Source organism: Manis pentadactyla, chromosome 2 (genome assembly GCF_030020395.1).
Source record: "Manis pentadactyla isolate mManPen7 chromosome 2, mManPen7.hap1, whole genome shotgun sequence".
In the NCBI taxonomy this organism is placed as follows: domain Eukaryota; kingdom Metazoa; phylum Chordata; class Mammalia; order Pholidota; family Manidae; genus Manis; species Manis pentadactyla.
Window position 1 is genome coordinate 194,272,168 of NC_080020.1, and position 17,994 is coordinate 194,290,161.

The 17,994-nt window shown below is 43.3% G+C and overlaps 1 protein-coding gene across 22 annotated transcripts in view; it reads left to right on the forward strand.

Moving 5' to 3' along the window:
* NRXN1 (neurexin 1) overlaps positions 1-17,994 on the forward strand; it is a 1,068,016-nt gene that overhangs the window by 249,234 nt on the left and 800,788 nt on the right. The gene's annotated exons all lie outside the window — the stretch shown is intronic.

Below are 17,994 nucleotides of genomic sequence, written 5' to 3' on the forward strand. Positions count from 1 at the left end.
TCTCCTGTCCCCATGTATGACATTTCAGGTCACACTGACAATCTCTACTATTTCTGCATAGGGACATGATAAAGAACCAATGCTAACACTGACTGTTGGTGATGTTAGGATGGCATATCTCATTTAAAACCATAAATCTAAGACTGTGCCTATTACCATTCTCCCTTGTAAATTTTTAAAGTTGAACCAGTTAGTTTGAGAGTGGTGGCAGGTGGTGTGGCTAAGATGTCTCAGTTTCAGCCCCGTTTTAACCACCAGTTCCCTTGGACAAGTTACTTACCTTTTCTGAACCTCAACTCCCTCATTTGCAAAATTGAAGGTTGGCTTCAGATGACCTATAAGGTTATTTTCAGATTCACATATTGTAATTTTACAAACTAATTCTTCCAAATGGTCAATTAGCTTGGTTTCTTCACTAAGAATCATTTATCTGAAGAAACCAATTGATGGATGCAGTCTATAAGTGCCATAATATTCCTCTTTTTGAATTCTTTAAAGTTGACCATGTTCTCCATTGTATTTAATACAATGATGCTTTGATAGATATTTTGTTTATGCTGAACCTCTGTTTCCTCCTCCCAAATTGTTTCTGAGGCCAGGCAGCTGCTGAGGGTTATATACTAATTTCTGGGAAACTATCCAGAACAAGAATGGAATCAGGAAAGGACATGGGATGCCAAAAGGGAGTGGGTTCTGCCCCTTTTCCTATGTAGCAAAAAGAACAGGGTTAATTGACTTCTAGAGTCTAACATAGATCAGGTCCTCAGAAGCCAACTAGTCCAGTTTTCAATGATGCATAATGGGTTATTGTGCCACATCTTCTTGGAGTGGGCCACTTCTAAGGTAACTTGCTGCATCTTTTGACGACTATGCCAGTAGTTTTCTCTGATAAAAAATACATAAATAAAGCAATTTAAAATATCAACTGTATGTTGATGTAGAAAAGATTAAAAATCTATTGAAATGATGTTCAGTAAAAGGCACTGCAGAATATCTGAGGATGTGTTGGGAGATTTTGAAAAACAAGATTCAGAGAACAGTTTTTCATAAAGCATCTGTTTCTAGCGTCTCTGTCAGTCTGCCTGTTTATCTTGCCTATTTGTGAGATTGAGCCATCAGGATCAGTCTTTGTTGGGCTTTTAAGATTAGACACGCTTGTCATATTCAACTTCTGCAAAACTGAAACCACTCACTAACAATAGGTGTTATCTAAAGCAATGTAGAGCCGAAGGAATTGAAAAGTTGTATATCTGATTTTGAGGGGAGGTGGTCTCTTGACTTAAGCAGTTAATTATTTTTATCGCCCTACAGGAATTTATAGTTGTCAGTGGAAGTTGAGACTCCAGTTTTTAAGCATTTGCCTAATTAGACACATTAGTGAGATAGGTGTTTCTGGGTGAGGAGCAATCAATTACCAGACTCTTCCAGCCCCTAAACTAAATGTGTCTGAACCAACAAAACCAAAGGAGCCTTGAAAACCATTTGAGGGATTTGGAGATTATTTGCAATTTACCATGGAGCCTTTGTTGTATTGATTATAGCTTTCTGTGCTTACGGGCATTAATTAATAGGACTAAATAGGAAAGGCTGCTTGCTAATGACATTAACAGGAGCCATAATTACAGAACATAATTGCCAATAATTTTTCAATGGTTATTTGGTAATCAGATTCTTTTCAGGTTAAATGAAAATCAAGTAGGCATTTTATTCATAGAGATATTAGCAATGTGATGATGTATAATCATACATGCCATTTAAACTCATCAAGCTGCACAGTGTACTTAAAGGAGGCTACAGTATTTTCAGGAGCAGTTGGTGGAGTCTTTCTAGAAGGTCAGGATGGGATGTCTTTGTATTCAGAGAAACATGGGTTTCAGCCTTTGTTGTGTCACTTGATATGTGACCTCTGACAACCCACCAATCCCTACCAAACTTCTGTTTTTTCATCAGTCAAGGGACAATGCCTAGCTGATAGTGTTATTTTGAAAATTAAGTGAAATGATGCTTATGAAGTCCTTAGTATCATATCTGGTGCATAGTAGACACAGCTCAAAAAAGACTATTGGTGGTCATAGCAGAGGTAATTGTGCTCAGCAGCAGCCAGGACACTATTGATGATCCTAAGACAGACTCTGGGCTCACATTCTCGATGCACTTTGTCCTGCCTATTAATCTTGGGCAAGTTGCTCAACCACCCTTTGCTCTAGTTTTCTCATCTGTAAAATGGTGCTACTAGTTTGCCTACCCAATAGGGTTGTTCGTAGGATTAAACCAAATAATATATGTAAAGGTATTACAAGATTAGCACGTAGAAGCATTTGTGTAAGTATTAATACCCATGTAGAAAAGCCTATTCATTACTGATAGAGAAAATTGCCAAAGAAAGTAGAATCTTGGCCTGTGTCAAAAAGTTATCAAGGCCTGTTAGAAAGAGAAGATGAGATATACTAGGTGAGCCTTCATTGGCTTTGATATCTAAATCAAGTTTGTAATTTCACCGTCTAGGTTGGCCTGGGGTGAGATAAACTTCAAGCATCAAGCAGATGTGGTTGATTATGTTTTGCCAAGAACAAGAAAAGGAGGTCTGTTTCCATTATACAAAGAAATCTGTAGGAATTGGAGAACTATGTTAACAATCTCTGCTCCCTTCCTCCCCTCCCATTTGCCCCATCCTCTCCACTTCTATCCAAATTGCCAAGAATATACCAAGCAAACTCTGAACACCAGGAAAAAACTTCAGAAAGACAAGCTAGAGTCAGTGACCTAAGGACAAAGCCACATCTAGTCTATGGTAATCTTTTCTAATTCCTATGCAACCTAAATTACTTTTGCATTAGAGAATGTATCAAAACTACACCCTCTAATGCCAGTCTCTGTCTTGAATAATCTGCTCTGAAACAGGAGAAAAGTCTATTGTTTGTGTTCAGTTGTATACTTCAATATGTTTCCTGAAATTCATTCTCCTTGCTTTCAACAGGACTGTGAACAGTCTCCAGCCACCCCAAATGGGTTAAGGAAACTACCTGGAGTGTGTTCAGTCATTCCCTATCGCTGGTTGTTTGTTTTTTTTTCTAATTTCTGCATTCCACTCACTGCCTTCATTTGTCTTCCACAACAGGATATCGATCAGCTCTTGCAGTGATGTTGCTCATTTCTAGATACTCTCTTTGCAGATAATGTAGGAATAGAGAATATGTTCCTGCCCTTCAAATATATCCTAATTTCAGAACTGAGCATTAAGAGAGTCTGATAAGGAAGACGGTGCCTAGAAACCCTCTAGTGGCCAAAGAGGGCCCAGACAACAACAAAAAAAGGAAAGAGCCCCCAGTCTGTGAGTGGATTAGGTTTCAAAAGTGCTTTTGTGAACTGGTTGCTGAAAACTCAGACATTTTTTCATTGATACACTAATATACATCGTCTTTTGTTCCTCAGGCCAGTGATCTCACAGAAGCCTCCTTAACTCTGTATGCCCCTGAGGCAGGTAGTATTGTGCAACCACCATAGAATTTTGTCACTTTGCTATCAATTTACCTATGGCAAAATCAACTCAGAAATATAACTTTGAATGCCAGGAATGCATGTTGTAGCTCAGAAATTGGAATGGGGCTCTCCTGGCTTCAAGACACTGTTGAATGCCCCTGTGATCTGAGCAGGGAGAAGGCTGGGCTGCAGGATCCTGTTGGCAGTGAGAGAGGGATCCTGTCTTCTTGCCTATGTGTTTATTAATTACCATTGTATTTCCCATCATCTATTACACTTGTGATGAATGAAAATATGATGAGTTATGCCAAGACAGAAAGAGGAAGGCCATGTTCAAGTTAGATTTGAGTTCTTTAATGGAAAGAGAAAAATGAGGGAAAGGAAATGAAAGGAATAAAAGGTACTTATTAGCAGTGGTACCCATGGAAGAAAAAGTTAAAGTAATTCCTTTTGAATCCCAGAAGGGCATCCATAATGTAAACTTATCTATGATTTACTGAACACTTACTGTGGACCACATACTGTGTTGGCCCTTCACTTGCATTATCTCTTTTAATCCTATGAATAACAGTTTGATATAGATACCATTACCAACTTCATTTTATGGATGAGTAACAGAGATTTAGAGGAATTAAGTACCTTGCCCAAAGTTGCATAGCTCGTAGGTGATGGAGCTAGGATTTTACTATGCTGGTTAGATTCTGAGGCCTAATTATCCATGATGCTACAAGCCTTCCAGTTACACATTCAAATGCACAATGCCTGCTCATAGTTGCTTTTCATTGAGAGGACAGAATGTGATGCATGAAGCAGTGAATAGAGAAATGTCAAGTGATTCAGTCAGAAAATTATGATTTAGTTAAAGCTCTTTAATTCAGGAAAAAACTTCTTTGTATGTTTTTATTGCTATAGTTTGATTGCAAATTAATTTTATCCTGTACAACTCTGTTCTGCCTTTAACATTTTGTGCTAAGCATATATTGCTTTTGCAAAAAAAAGAACAGCATTTTTTTCAGTTTCATAACTATATCATTATGAAAATGTAATCATAATCTAAAGCTCAGTGCAAGACTTTTAATTAAATAGGGAACACCTCTCTACTTGAATTTTGCTTTAGCGAAAGTCATTTAACTGTTTAGTCATCAGTTTGCTCACCTATAAAATGGGGAAAATAGGTTTACAAAGGTCAATAGAAATGTATAGAAAGTTTTGAACATAGTGCTTCAGACTTAATAGATTCTCAACATATAATATCTTTGAGTATTAATAATGCTGTTTAATTATCATTATTGTTATTAGAAATAAAATATTTCCTAATAAACATACTGGTTATTTGTATTTGGGGGCATGATTATCTGTGAGAAAAGGTTTCCAAGGCCCCCTCTGCTTTTATGTGCTGTGCATATTTTTCTCCTTCCAGTTTGGTGATTTCCTGTGTTTACAAATATAATCTTCCCAGATTCATTTTTAAAATGCTGTTGTGTTTTAAAGAAAGTTGTGGATACTATAGTTTATATTATTATAGAAATTTATATATTATTGCTTTATATTTTGCATTTATGTTACATTTTTATAGTACAAAGCTGTTATGTAGTTCTGACTATAAAGACATAGATTGAATTTTCTAAGTAATGCCTTTTAAATTGTGTATCTCAGGTATTCGCTGGTAGATAAATGTTCTCAAAAAATGTGAAAACAGAAATTACAGGTGAAAGAAAAAGCTCATTATGGGGGAGATTCCAACTTCTCACAGTTGTTGTATCTACAAAGACTTCAGGTTTGCCCTGGCCCTGATTTAAGGGCAATCTTGAGCTAAAATTAGATCTAAGACTAGTGAATACACGGTAATTCTATGAGGAAGGAGATGATTTCTGTTTCCATTAATCTACATTATCTTGCAAAGGTATAATTGCCCAGAAATTTACTGTCAACTGCTTTGCTGTTGAATAAAACTCAGTATAAAGTAATTATTTCTCACTCCTATCCAAGGTGCATTAAGTATTTGGCACCAAAAGGAATTTTAGAGTAATCAATAAAGAAATGATGCAAAAGATGGGACTGTAGTGAGCTTTTTAGCTTTTTAACCATCACGACTATTGAATCAGACAGGATTCACCTTTTTTGAAATGTCTGCATTTGTTCAATTAACTGATATATAGTTTGTTTTCATCTGAAAATTGCTTCTCATTGGGTTTCTTGAAAAAAATTGATGTGGAAAGTGGTTAGGATGAAATCTGATATGTATTTAATGCTCATTAAATGTCCCCTCCTTTTCAAACACTCCCTCAACTTCCCTTCCCCATTTCTCAGCGAACATAAACTACAGAACCAGGGAATTGTCTCATTTGAAATATTTTATGACAATGCTGACCATTCCCCTAATTTAGTTTGCCTCCCTCCATTAGCAACTCCTTATTCATTCTGTTAATAAGAGTACACACATTTTTAAATGTCAGTGATTTCAAGTACATAGCTCACTAATCCCTAGAAGGAAGCCAAGATGTTTATGCTTAAATTGTATAAACCGATAGCAACAGAAGCATGAGGTACAGACCCCCTAAAAGTCTAATTCAAATAACAAATCACCTCATTAATGTAAAAGTAAAACCAAGTTCTATCAGAGAAGCAAGACATATCCTTTTCAAAAATACTTATATGTACTAATTGTATTTGCTATCTCTTTCTATAATGAAAATACCAAAGAATGTTACTTTTTAAATTGCCATCTTTACATATGCATTTTTTGTTTGTTTATTTCCGGGCTATAATTTTGAAATGTGCTATGTCAATTCTAGTGACCTTAAACAATGCCTCTCTACTTGTCCAGGCTATGCTACCAGCTAACTGGGGAAACTTGATTCTGTCTACTGGCCTTTGAAAATTAAATTGTCTTTCCTTGAGTGTAAAGGTATAAACAAGTAATGTTTTGGATAATATTTCTTGAAATCATTGTCTACATGGCTGTGAATCTAAGAGTTTACCAATGTTATTATTTACTAGTAGTAGCAGTTATCATTTATTAAGCAGTCATCATTTAATCTCCTCAGGGGACCTGTTATAGATTAGAACACTGAGATTCGGAGATTAAGTAATTGGTCCATGATTACATAGACTTGGGTTTCTAACCTAAACCAAACTATTCTGACTGCAGAGTCACACACTGTATGTATGAGTGACACCTTAAGGGTGGAAATTATATATATAATTATATTATAAATGTATTACACTATGTATTTTATATATAAATATATTATAAATGTTTATATAGAAACATTCAGCAAAAGGTTTAAACTACACTTAATTTTCATATACCTTGAGTTTAAATGATTAAAGTGGGACCAGATAAGTGGTAACAGTACCTAAACACAAAGATGATTGATCAGTATTTATAGATTACCTATATTTCTTTCTTTCTTTCTTTATTTTTGGCCTTTCATTTGTGGGTGGTATCTAGATAGTTCATGATATTTATTTGCACACAAATAGTGAAAGGAAGGAGCGACACACAGCAGCAATTCACCGGAGAATTCCGCTTTATTAGGAAAAGGTGCTGGGTTATATAGGAAGGGGCATGAGCTGATTGAGGTATCACTTCTACGGGGCTGGTGGCTATTGGCTAGGTGCTGGGATTGGGAGGGGGGCGAGGGGTGATTGGGCTTCAGGTGGCGCCGGTGGGAACCAAGGACCCCGAAGAGAAGCAGGAAGTTCACCATCTTATGGGTGGGGGCCCTTCATTCCCCCCTTTCCCCTCTATGGGGTTGTGGACGTTGCTTTCTCTCTGACTGCTTCCTGCTGAACGGAGGCGGAGAAGGGAGTGAGGACTTGAGGACCGGGAGGAAAGGGTTGATAGGACTCCCCACAGTAAGGACGGGTAGATGTGGACTTCTTCAGGTTGGAAATCAATGAAGGTTCCCTGTAACCATAGGTCGAGGACTTGTTGATTCCAATGGTGCCAAGAGGATACGGGTGCCAGAAGCCAGGAGTCTGCGGCCATTGTTTCCAGGAACAGTTTCCAGCGGAGAGAGGGGTCCATCTCAGCGTGTGGTGAGGAGGTCACGTGAGGGTGAGGGATCTTCTGCGGCTAAAAGCTGGTAGTTCCTGAGTAAAAGCTGGTTGAAAGTTTGATTAGAGATCATGTAGACTTGGGATTTGATAAACTTTATTATACAAGGCAAGAAGAGACAGGCGAGGAGAATGATTATTATGGGGCCTGCAATGGGCCAGAGCCAGGTAAGGAGGGGGTTTGTTAGTATTGAAGAGAATGGGTTGGAATTGGAAGCAGAGTGGAGGCTGGAGGCAAGGTCGGTGAGTTTGGTAATGTCAGTTTCTACAATGCCGGATTCGTTGATGTAATAGCAGGACTCTTCTCGAAGGAAGACGCAGGTGCCGCCCTTCTCGGCTGTAAGCAGATCTAAGGCCTGCCGGTTTTGAAGGGTGACCTTAGCTAGCAAAGTGACCTGTCTTTGGAGAGAGGCCAGGGAATCGGCAGTGGATGTCAGGGCTCCCTCAAGTTTGGCGTTGAGATCTTTAATTGCCCACAGAGAGTGACCTAAGGCTCCCCCTGAAAATCCTGCCCCAATGGCTGAGGTGGCTAGGGAAATACTGACCATAATGGGAAGGAAAGCAGCCCTTCTTGTGCGCAAGGGCAAGGGAGGTTGGAGCTCAAGGAATTCTGCCATGCTGTAAAGTGTAAGCTGTGGGATTAGGGTGATGAGAATGCAGGGTGTGCTGGAGTTGGGAGGCAGTGAGTTGAAAAGACTGCCATTACACCAAAAGAAGTGTCCCGGTTGAGTAAAAGTCTTAGAGCCAGAGGTAGGGGTGTAGATAGAGAGACAGTGAAGTGTGCTGGAGGGGGGAGGGGTCGGGCCTACACAGTGGTGGATGGTGAGATTGTTTGCGTATTCTGGTTCCCATAGGGGTATGTCTGCCAGGGGACAAAAGGGTTGTCCTTCTGCGTGAAAGGAATAATTAGAAATGTTAAGGGGCATGGCGGCTAGCAGTGGGCGCTGTAGTGATGCGTACAAGAAACAATTGGCGGTGTTAAGGGTGTGGTTGAGAAAGATGGTGGTGTCCTGAATGAGCTGTAACCAAGAGTAGGAGGAATTGGAAGAGGGGTGGGGATAAGAAGATGAAGAGGCGCCATCAAGAGTTTGGATAATGACTTTTTTGGAATGTCCGATATCTGATGCAACTTGAGAGATCTGGGAATGAGAGGGAACATAGTCTCGAGAGATATGAAGGGTACTGTGGGGGGTCAAGGACCCCCCATAGTAAACTGAGGCTGTGACTCCAGCGGCCCATCGAGAGTCCCAGGGATCTGGGATTGATAAGGAGAATGAGCTGTTGGGATATTTTATGAAACGGTTGGAGGAGTAATACTGTGGGTACCAGGAGTTACCCATGTAGTGAATGGCGCAAGACTAGTAGGGACATCCCCCGTAGGTGTCTGGTCATCGCCTGCAATAGGCTTGTTTTTGGTCATAGAGGAAGCAGAGGTAGGGAGAATAAAGGTAGCTGCTAGTGAACACTTCAGTGGAGGGAGGAAAGTGGAGGTATAAAGGCTCGGAGCAGCCTTTCAGAGGGTAGTCTGATGTGGCAATGAGGGCAGTAATTTTTGTTTTATGCTGTGTGTAAGTTTGTCTGACTCTGAATCGCCATACAAAGGAGGCTGGGGTGGCGGGGAAGACAATAGGAATGAGGAAAAAAAGCAAGAGAGCAGTAAAGGAAGAAAAAGTCATGATTCGGGTATGGATGGCAAAGGTGGTGAACGGGAGATGCGGAGTTTCAAGGGATCAGAGGGATGAGGCGTGGTAGAGTAGACAGCGTCTTGGGCTGTATCCGAAGGACTCTGGATTGTGACTGATGGGTCTTGAGTGTCCAGAGAAGGTGGGTCCTGGGTGTTTGGTTTCAACCTGGAGATATGAATCCAAGGGGTGACAGAGTTATCAGGCAGTGAGAGCTTGGCGGCCGAGGGGGTGCAGAGAATAACTGGGTGTGGACCTTCCCATTTTGGGGTGAGAGAGGGCCAATCCTCTGGCGGCTTATAAAACACTAGTTGGCCGGGCTGTAAGACAGGAGGATTTTGGGAGGCGGATGGATCAAGAAGGAGCCAATCCTGATATTTCCACAATTCGGTGCGGAGGAGAGAGAGTAGCAGAAGGGCCATATTGGGAGGAATTGGTCCTTTGTGGGAAGGGAGCCCTGGGGGTAGAATTGGGCGGCCGTACATGATCTCAAAGGGTGACAAGAAGGAAGGTTTCTTTGGGAGGGCCCGAATGCGGAGTAAAGCTAAGGGAAGTAAGCGACCCCAGTCAAGGTGTAGTTCTAAAGATAGTTTGGTCAGGATGTCTTTTAGAGTCCTATTGACTCTTTCTACTTTTCCCGAAGCCTGTGGTCGATAAGGACAGTGTAGATGCCAGGGGAGTGAGAGTGACTTGGAGAGGTTCTGAATAATTTGGGCAGTGAACTCAGGGCCGTTATCTGATTGGAGGGAAGTGGGCATCCCGAACCTAGGAAAGATCTGGGTGAGGAGGATAGAGGCAACCGCAGATGCTCATTTGTTAGTGGTGGGGAAAGCTTCGACCCATCCTGAAAATGTATCTACTAACACGAGTAGGTATCTGGTATGCCATACAGGGGGCATGTTAGTGAAGTCTATTTGCCAATCTGCGGCGGGGACATTACCCCTCGCTTGATGAGCCGGGAAGGGTCGGGCCTTGATGGGGGTATTAGGGTTAGTGCGTTGGCAGATGGTGCACCTGTGGGTGATTTGGTTAAGTAGGGTTTTGTCTTCAGGAGAGAGAGAAAAAAGGATTGTAAAAAATGGATCAAGGATTGGGGGCTAGGAGGGAACAGATCGTGTAAGAAGTGGAAGAGGGACTCTTTGTCCTGGGAACAGAGGGTGTCTCGTGATAAGGCTAAAACCGCAAGGGCAGACAGATCATTGTCTGGTGCTTCTTCTGATAGGGCAACCGACCAGGCTACTCTGTCAGCTTTGTTGTTACCTCTTGTAATGGGGGAGTCATCCTTTTGATGTGATTTGCAGTGGACTATGCCCAGTCGGTGTGGGAGTTGTGAAGCCTCTAGAAGTTTAGTAATTAAGGCTGAATTAGTGTGGAATTTCCTTTTGTGGTGAGGAGGCCTCGTTCTTTCCATACTGCCGCATGAGATAAGAGCATGTGGAATACGTATTTGGAGTCAGTGTACAGTGTAAGAGACGTGTCCCGGGCCAGAGTGCAAGCTCTGGTGGCTGCAATGAGTTCGGCCTGTTGATTGGTTGTACCGGGCGGTAGGGCTCATGCCTCGATGACGTCTTCGAGGGAGACTACTGTGTATCCTGCGTAATGGGTGCCCTCATGTTTAAAGGAGGATCCATCAGTAAACCAGATGAGGTCGGAGTGTGAGAGGGCTTCTTCGGAGATCGTGGAGTGGCATGGAAGGAAGTTGTGAAGGGCTTCCAGGCAATCATGCGAGGGAGTATGAGGAGAGTAGGGTAGAGGAAGAAGAGTGGCTGGATTCAGGGGCTGGCAAGGGAGGAAAGAAATGTCTGGATTTTGGAGGAAAGAGGACAGTAAGATCAGGAGTCTGGAGGGAGGGAGAGTCTGTAAACTTTTGTAGGTTAAGAGGTCCTTTAGGTGATGTGGGGACAGAATGGTAAGGGGCTCCCCGAATGTCAGTTTATGAGCTTCCTTCTGCAAGAGCTGTCCAGCGGCTAATGCCCGTAGGCAGGGGGCCCATCCCCAAACTGTGGGGTCTAATTGCTTGGAAAGATAAGCTACTGGGGCAAGGGATGGGCCATAATGTTGGCCTAGGACTCCTAGAGCTTGATTGGACCTCTCATGAATGTATAATGAGAAGGGCTTCGACACATCAGGAAGATGGAGAGCTGGGGCTTCCACAAGGGCTTGACGAGCTTAATGAAGGAGTTTTGGGGTGAGGAGGATAATGGTTCTTCAGGGGGGCCCTTACTGAGGTCGTATAGGGGTCGTGCCAACAGGGAGAAGTTAGGGATCCACGCTCTAAAATACCCAGCCAGGCCTAGAAAAGAAAGGATTTCTGTCTTGGTTTTGGGAATGGGCAGGTCAGAGAGGAGCCGTTTTCTGTCTAAGGTAATGGACTTTCTTTGTTGAGATACAAGGAATCTGAGGTAAGTGACAGAAGGGGAAGAGATTTGAGCCTTGACGGGGGATACCTGGTAACCTCTGGAAGCTAGAAGGTTAAGTAGGGAGGCAGTGTCAAGTTGAGACTGTTCCCACGAGGGACTGCAGAGTAGAAGATCGTCCACGTATTGTAATAAGGTGGACTCGGAGTGATCATGATGAAACTCTTTGAGGTCCTGAGCTAGGACCTGTCCAAAAATATGGGGACTATCTCGGAAGCCTTGTGGCAAAACTGTCCAAGTGAGTTGTTCAGAATGTCTTGTGTATGGGCCCGTCTAGGTGAAGGTGAAAAAATCTTGGGAGGAGGGGTCCAGAGGGATAGAAAAAAATGCATCCTTGAGATCTAGGACTGAGAAGTGGGAGGCCGAGGCAGGGATCCACGATAAAAGGGTGTATGGATTTGGAACTAAGGGATGGATAGGGACAACGGCCATGTTGACAAGGCGAAGGTCTTGGACAAGGTGGAAAGATCCGTTGGTTTTTTTAACAGCTAATATGGGGGTATTAAACGGGGAGTGAGTGGGTCTGAGGTAATTTTTGTTTAAAAGATCTTGAATGATTGGTTGGAGACCTATGAGGGCTGAAGTGGTTAGGGAGGACATAGAGCCACAGAGGGGCTTGTAATGTCCCAAACTTTGGGATTTACAGGGTGTATGAGGGCGGAACTGGAGCTTTCATTGGGTAGAGGGGGGTCGTCAGCTATGAGGGCCATTAGAAAGGGAGTACTGGGGGCTGTGGGAGTGGATATAGTTATGGAAACATGGAGGAGAGAAAGGATGTCCCATCCTAGTAAAGGGATGGGACACTGGGGCATAACCAGGAAGGAGTGGGAGAAAGGTATGGGATTGTCTTGGATTGTGCATAAAAAGGGGGGTTTAATGGGAAAATCTGTTTACCTCCTACCCCGACTATAGGAGTAATGGCAGGCGTGGTAGGGCCCTGGTATTCTCGCAAGACTGAGAAGGTTGCTCCTGTATCTAGGAGGAAGGAGATGGGGCGACCATCTACTATTAAAGTAACCCTGGGCTCCTGTTTGGTGATGGAAATGGTCGGGCGAGAAGCCCCCAGGCCCCGTCAATCTTCTTCTGCCAGCCCCACTACGGCAGGCTTAGGATGGGGGTTGTCGTCCAGCCTTCCCTTTGGGTGGTTGGGCAATCAGACCCCCAGTGGCCCTTTTTGTGGCTTCTGGGGCATGGGGTGGTAGGAGATCTGGGGGAGGGGCATGCCCTTGACCAGTGTCCCTCTTTTCCGCACTTGAAACAAGCTCCTGGGGGGGACTTGTTTGTAGAGGGGTGCCCAGGTTGTGGTTTTATCAGCTGGGCCAACATTTGGAAATTGGCCTGATCAGCCTTTTGTTTACCGCATTCTTTCTCCTCCTCCCGGTTATGGAAGACTTTAAAGGCCACTGTTAGGATCTCAGTCTGTGGGGTAGCGGGGCCCTGTTCTAACTTTTTGAGTTTAGCTTTAATGTCAGGGTAGCTTTGAGCCAGGAAGTATGTCATAAGGACATGTCTCCCATCAGGCGTTTCTGGGTCCAGGCTGGTAACTGTAATAGGGCTTGAGTGAGTCTGTCTAAGAACTCAGAGGGAGTTTCCTCCCTCCTTTGAATTACGTCTTGGAGCTTTTGAAAATTGACTACTTTATGAGCTGCCTTTTTCAGATCTGCTATTAAGCAGGAGGCGAAGATATCTCGAGAGCGGAGACCAACGGCAGTGTTATAATCCCAGTGTGGGTCTTGTTCGGGGACAGCGGTGGGGCCAGGGGGATAGGTGGGGTCAGTCCTCTGGGTTTCGGTAGCGTGTGTTTGGGCGAAGTCCCAAACTCATCTATGCTCTTCAGGAAGGAGGGTATTGGCCAGGAACATGAAAATGTCATGATGTGTGAGGCTGTCTGACTGGAGGGTCTATTGAAACTCCCTGATATATGTCATGGGATCAATGGAAAAGTAACCTAGGCGTTTCTCAAGTTGGGCTAAATCTCCTAAGGAGAAAGGGACTTGAACACGCACGATGTCTTTGGATCCTGCTACCTACCGGAGGGGGGCGATAATTTTGGGAGGCCCTCGGGACTGAGTCTGAGGGGGACTGAAGGGTTCTGGCTCAGTCTGTGGGGGAGAAACAGGTGATGGGGGCAAAGACAGAGGAGGCTCCTGGGACTTACTTAGAGGGGGGATGAAAGGCTCAGGCTCGATCTGCGGGGGGGGAAGGTGAGGGGGACGAAGGCGGAGGGGATGAGGTGGGGGAGGGGCTGAAGGGGGGAGGAGGTGGAGGCGGCGGGACAGCGGAAGAGGGCGGAGGGGTTGTAGGAGCTGGAGGGAATGTAGGGGGAAGCCTGTATGGTGGAGGTTCGTCGGCTGGGTCGAAGGTAATCGAAGAGGGACTGGGAGTGTGTGGAGGGGAGGGAGACGGCTTGCAGGCTAGGAGAACTTGGGGCGGGGAACAGGTGATGCAGAGGCTGGGATTTTGAGCTAGGAGGCGAAAAGCCTCGACATAGGGAATCTCCTTCCAGTTTTTCAGGCGCTGGCAGTAGTTAAAGAGATCGCGAGTGATGTTAGGATCAAGAGCTCCCCCTGCGGGCCATTGGTTGTTATTGTCTAGGGGGTATGTCGGCCAATCTTGGGAGCAGTATTTACGGAGAAGTTTTGGTTTTATATCAGGCGTCAGGGAGAAGGTGGCTAGATACTTGAGCAGGCATTCAAGAAGTGAACTTTCAGGGAGTGATGAGGAGGCTCCCATGGCTAAAGGACAGAGAAGGAGATGAACAGGGGAAGATGAAAGGGGATCCTCAGTCTGGGAGCAGACCGCAAGGAGACAAAGGGCGTCCCCGATGATCCGTGGGGGTCTGCGGAAACTCGTATACGAGTCGGAATTTCTTAGGAAGTGTGGGTCATCACCCAGACTTCTCTAAGAAGGCAGAGTGCCGGAGTCCGAGGAACCTAGTACTAGGAATTTTTGGCGGAAGGAACGGAAGGAGTAAGATAGGGGGAAAGGGAGTGTTCTCATCTACAAAAGAGTCACCTCGTTTATGGCTGTTGGAGGGGGGCCTGAGGGTCCCCCGCAGCCGTGAAGGCCGGAGGCGGGGAGAGTTCCCTCCTCGTCCCCGAGCATCAGGGCCTTGCCGGATGATCACAGTCAATGGCACTGCGATAGCTCGGGGAAGAGCGGCCCACTCCAGGGGAAAACTTACCCAAAGGCCAGAGAGGAGTGGTGAGTGTGATGAGCCAGCGCCGGAAAAAGAGGACGAGGGCAAGCTGCTGCTGGTGTCGGGGGGAAGGGGGAAGACGGGGTCCAGTTGGGGTGTCCCGTCTCCCAGGTTTCGGCACCAATGAAAGGAAGGGAGCGACACACAGCAGCAATTCACTGGAGAATTCCGCTTTATTAGGGAAAGGTGCTGGGTTATATAGGAAGGGGCATGGGGTGATTGAGGTGTTACCTCTACGGGGCTGGTGGCTATTGGCTAGGTGCTGGGATTGGGAGGGGGGCGAGGGGTGATTGGGCTTCAGGTGGCGCCGGCGGGAACCGAGGACCCGGAAGAGAAGCAGGAAGTTCACCATCTTATGGGTGGGGGCCCTTCAAATAGCAGCTTGTTGAAACTAGAATCATTGGAATGAGTTGATGTTGATGAAGCAACTCTTATCACTTAGGGTCCCAGGGCTCAGAGATGTCCTCAATGCATAACTGGGAGGAGGAAAGGCCAGAGAAGACTCCATTCCTGTGTTTCCTGTTCCTGCTGAGTTTTGTGTTTGACATGATTAGTTAGGGATAGGATTCCAGAGTAAACCTCAGTGATGGTAATATTTTCTGGGATTGTTACCATTTTCTTCACTGAGAAGGCCACATGGAAGATAGGAATGTAGAAAATTGAGAAAGAGTGGAAAGAAAAAGAGGTATGATGTGACTTCACCTACTAGCCACTCATTTACAAAGCCACCAGATGATCACTGTGCATCATTACTCTCACATTGTCATAAAGGTGTGATAACATAATGAAGTTTAAAATATATGAATTTGTAAGATAAAATTGAAGATGCCAAAATACATTTTGTGATTTCTGTAGGGCACCAGGATTCCAGACTTCTGAAATAACTTTTTTTTTCTCTTATTATATTTTTTTCAGGGGGTGGGTGGGGAGAATAGAGAATACAGACGTTTTGAGCAGAAAACTAAAATATATCAGTGTCTTAGATAGTCAAGATAAAATTTATAGTTAGACACCAGTTCCCTTTTCGAGTTTGCACTGTATATAACTGTTCTTAAGGGAAAAGGTATGTAGACCCACCCAATAAATGAACATTTATTTATTCAGCAGTGGGAATTGGTTAAGTCCATAGTCTGTTGTGTCTCTGTCATAAATGGTAACCCCATTTCAAAGAGATAGCTAAGTAAGTTAATGAGGACACTTTTGATCATTTTTTAATTAATATTGATTTTTATGTGTCAGTTTTACATAGGCAGAGAGACACAATTATGCCCTAAGGGCAGTAAGTCACACCCTTCACAGATTTTAACAGAGAAGGAATATTTTTAGTGTTAGAGTTAATCTACACTGGCATTAATACATGAGGAGATTGGTGATGTCTAATTGTTTCCTATGCTCCTAGTACAACAGTAAAGTTCATGAACTAAGTGTCCAAAGTTATCGATATGACAGTTTCTTCTAAAGCAAATTGCTTAAAATCACTCTTCTTACTAATCAATTTCTGGTTCCAAAATGAACTTTTATTCCATCATTTCTCTACTTCCTTCTCCCTTTATTTTGTAAGCCTCCTATACTAAATACTGGATTATGCATAAAAAGTAGGGAGATTTATAACCTACTTTAGTTCTTCCAGTAAAGAAAAACTGCAGAAAAACTCATTTAAAAAAAGATCCATATTAACCATCTTATCGACTATTTTATATAATTCTGAACAGACACACATTCACTCAAACACAAAAAATATCTACCATTTTCATAGTTGATATTCTGCATATATACAATTTCTTTGGAAGTGTCATGAATCAGTTACACGAATTTAGATGACCTCAAAAAATGTTCATTCTGTTCTCCTTCATATACTCAGTGATAATTTTCTAAGTGCTTCCTGTATACTCTGCAATATACTACACCTTACTAGAGTCTTGAAGAGTAAGATCAAAGGGAAGATATTAATGCTTCATTTTTATCTGTGTCAGGATAGTTCCTATTCAAAGAAAATAGAACACAAATTTATTATGTCACATAACCAAAAGTCTAGAAGTGATGTAGTTTGAGCCCCAGATTTTTTTGAATCTGGCCATCTTCACTCTGCCCTCTTCAGCATATTGACTTTTGTTCTTAAGGCTTGTCCAGTTGTGATCACAAAATGGTTGCAGTGCCCTATGTATCATGTCCTCATATAGCCAGATGCTGAAATAGATTAGGACTGTGTGTGTGTGTGTGTGTGTGTGTGTGAGAGAGAGAGAGAGAGAGAGAGAGAGAGAGAGAGAATCTTTCCCACAAGTTCCACAGTTTTCTTCCAGTCTTGTTGACCATTTCCTAAGCCAAACACAGGCATTAGAAGGAAATTACCAGGTATGTCTTAGCTAATCAAGATTCATGCCCCCAGGGCTGGGCAAGGGTCAGGTTTCCCTAGAAGCACAGGATCACTTGAATGTCTAACAAAAGTGGAGCTGGAAAATGGCACTTCCCATGCTACTGAGGTAAATAAAGCAAACAGACCCCCAAACTTGCCCTGAGAAATATATAAAGCACCCTGAATCATAGGTACAGGTAAAAAGTAATATAGTAAAGGCTCAGGGGCTTAGAGAAATCAGTATAAACTAACAAGTATGTTTGCATTGCCAACTGACTTTCAAAGTCATGGACAATTGTTTGGTATTTAAAGGTGGGTACTTTGTCTCCATGTGAGAAAGAATTCAAGAACGGACACAAAAAGCGGTTGAGCATGAAGAGTTTATTTTGAGAATTAAAGTTCAGAGAAAGACAAGAGTACATATGTAGGAGCTAAGGTGTGGGTAGACCCAGAGGGAAGTGTACTGAGGAAACAATAAGAGGCCCTTTTTATACAAAGAGAGATGACTATTCACTAAGTGGGGTTAGATTTCAAAGGAAACAGGTGGAGTGTTTTTGTAGTTTGGATGTGCTCCACTCTCGTCAGTGGGAGGAAATTTTGACTGTATTTGATCCCCATATCAGAATTTTCATGGCTCAGAGAAGTGTGAGTTTTTTACTATGTTAACAGATTTTGGGGTGAAATTATAGTCAACTTCTCCTCCACGTCAAAACTAGCCAGTTTGGGCCAGTCTGTTATCTATATTCTCACTCCCTTCATCCTGGGAGAAGAGCTTACATGGAATGTCTGGAAAGTGAGCAA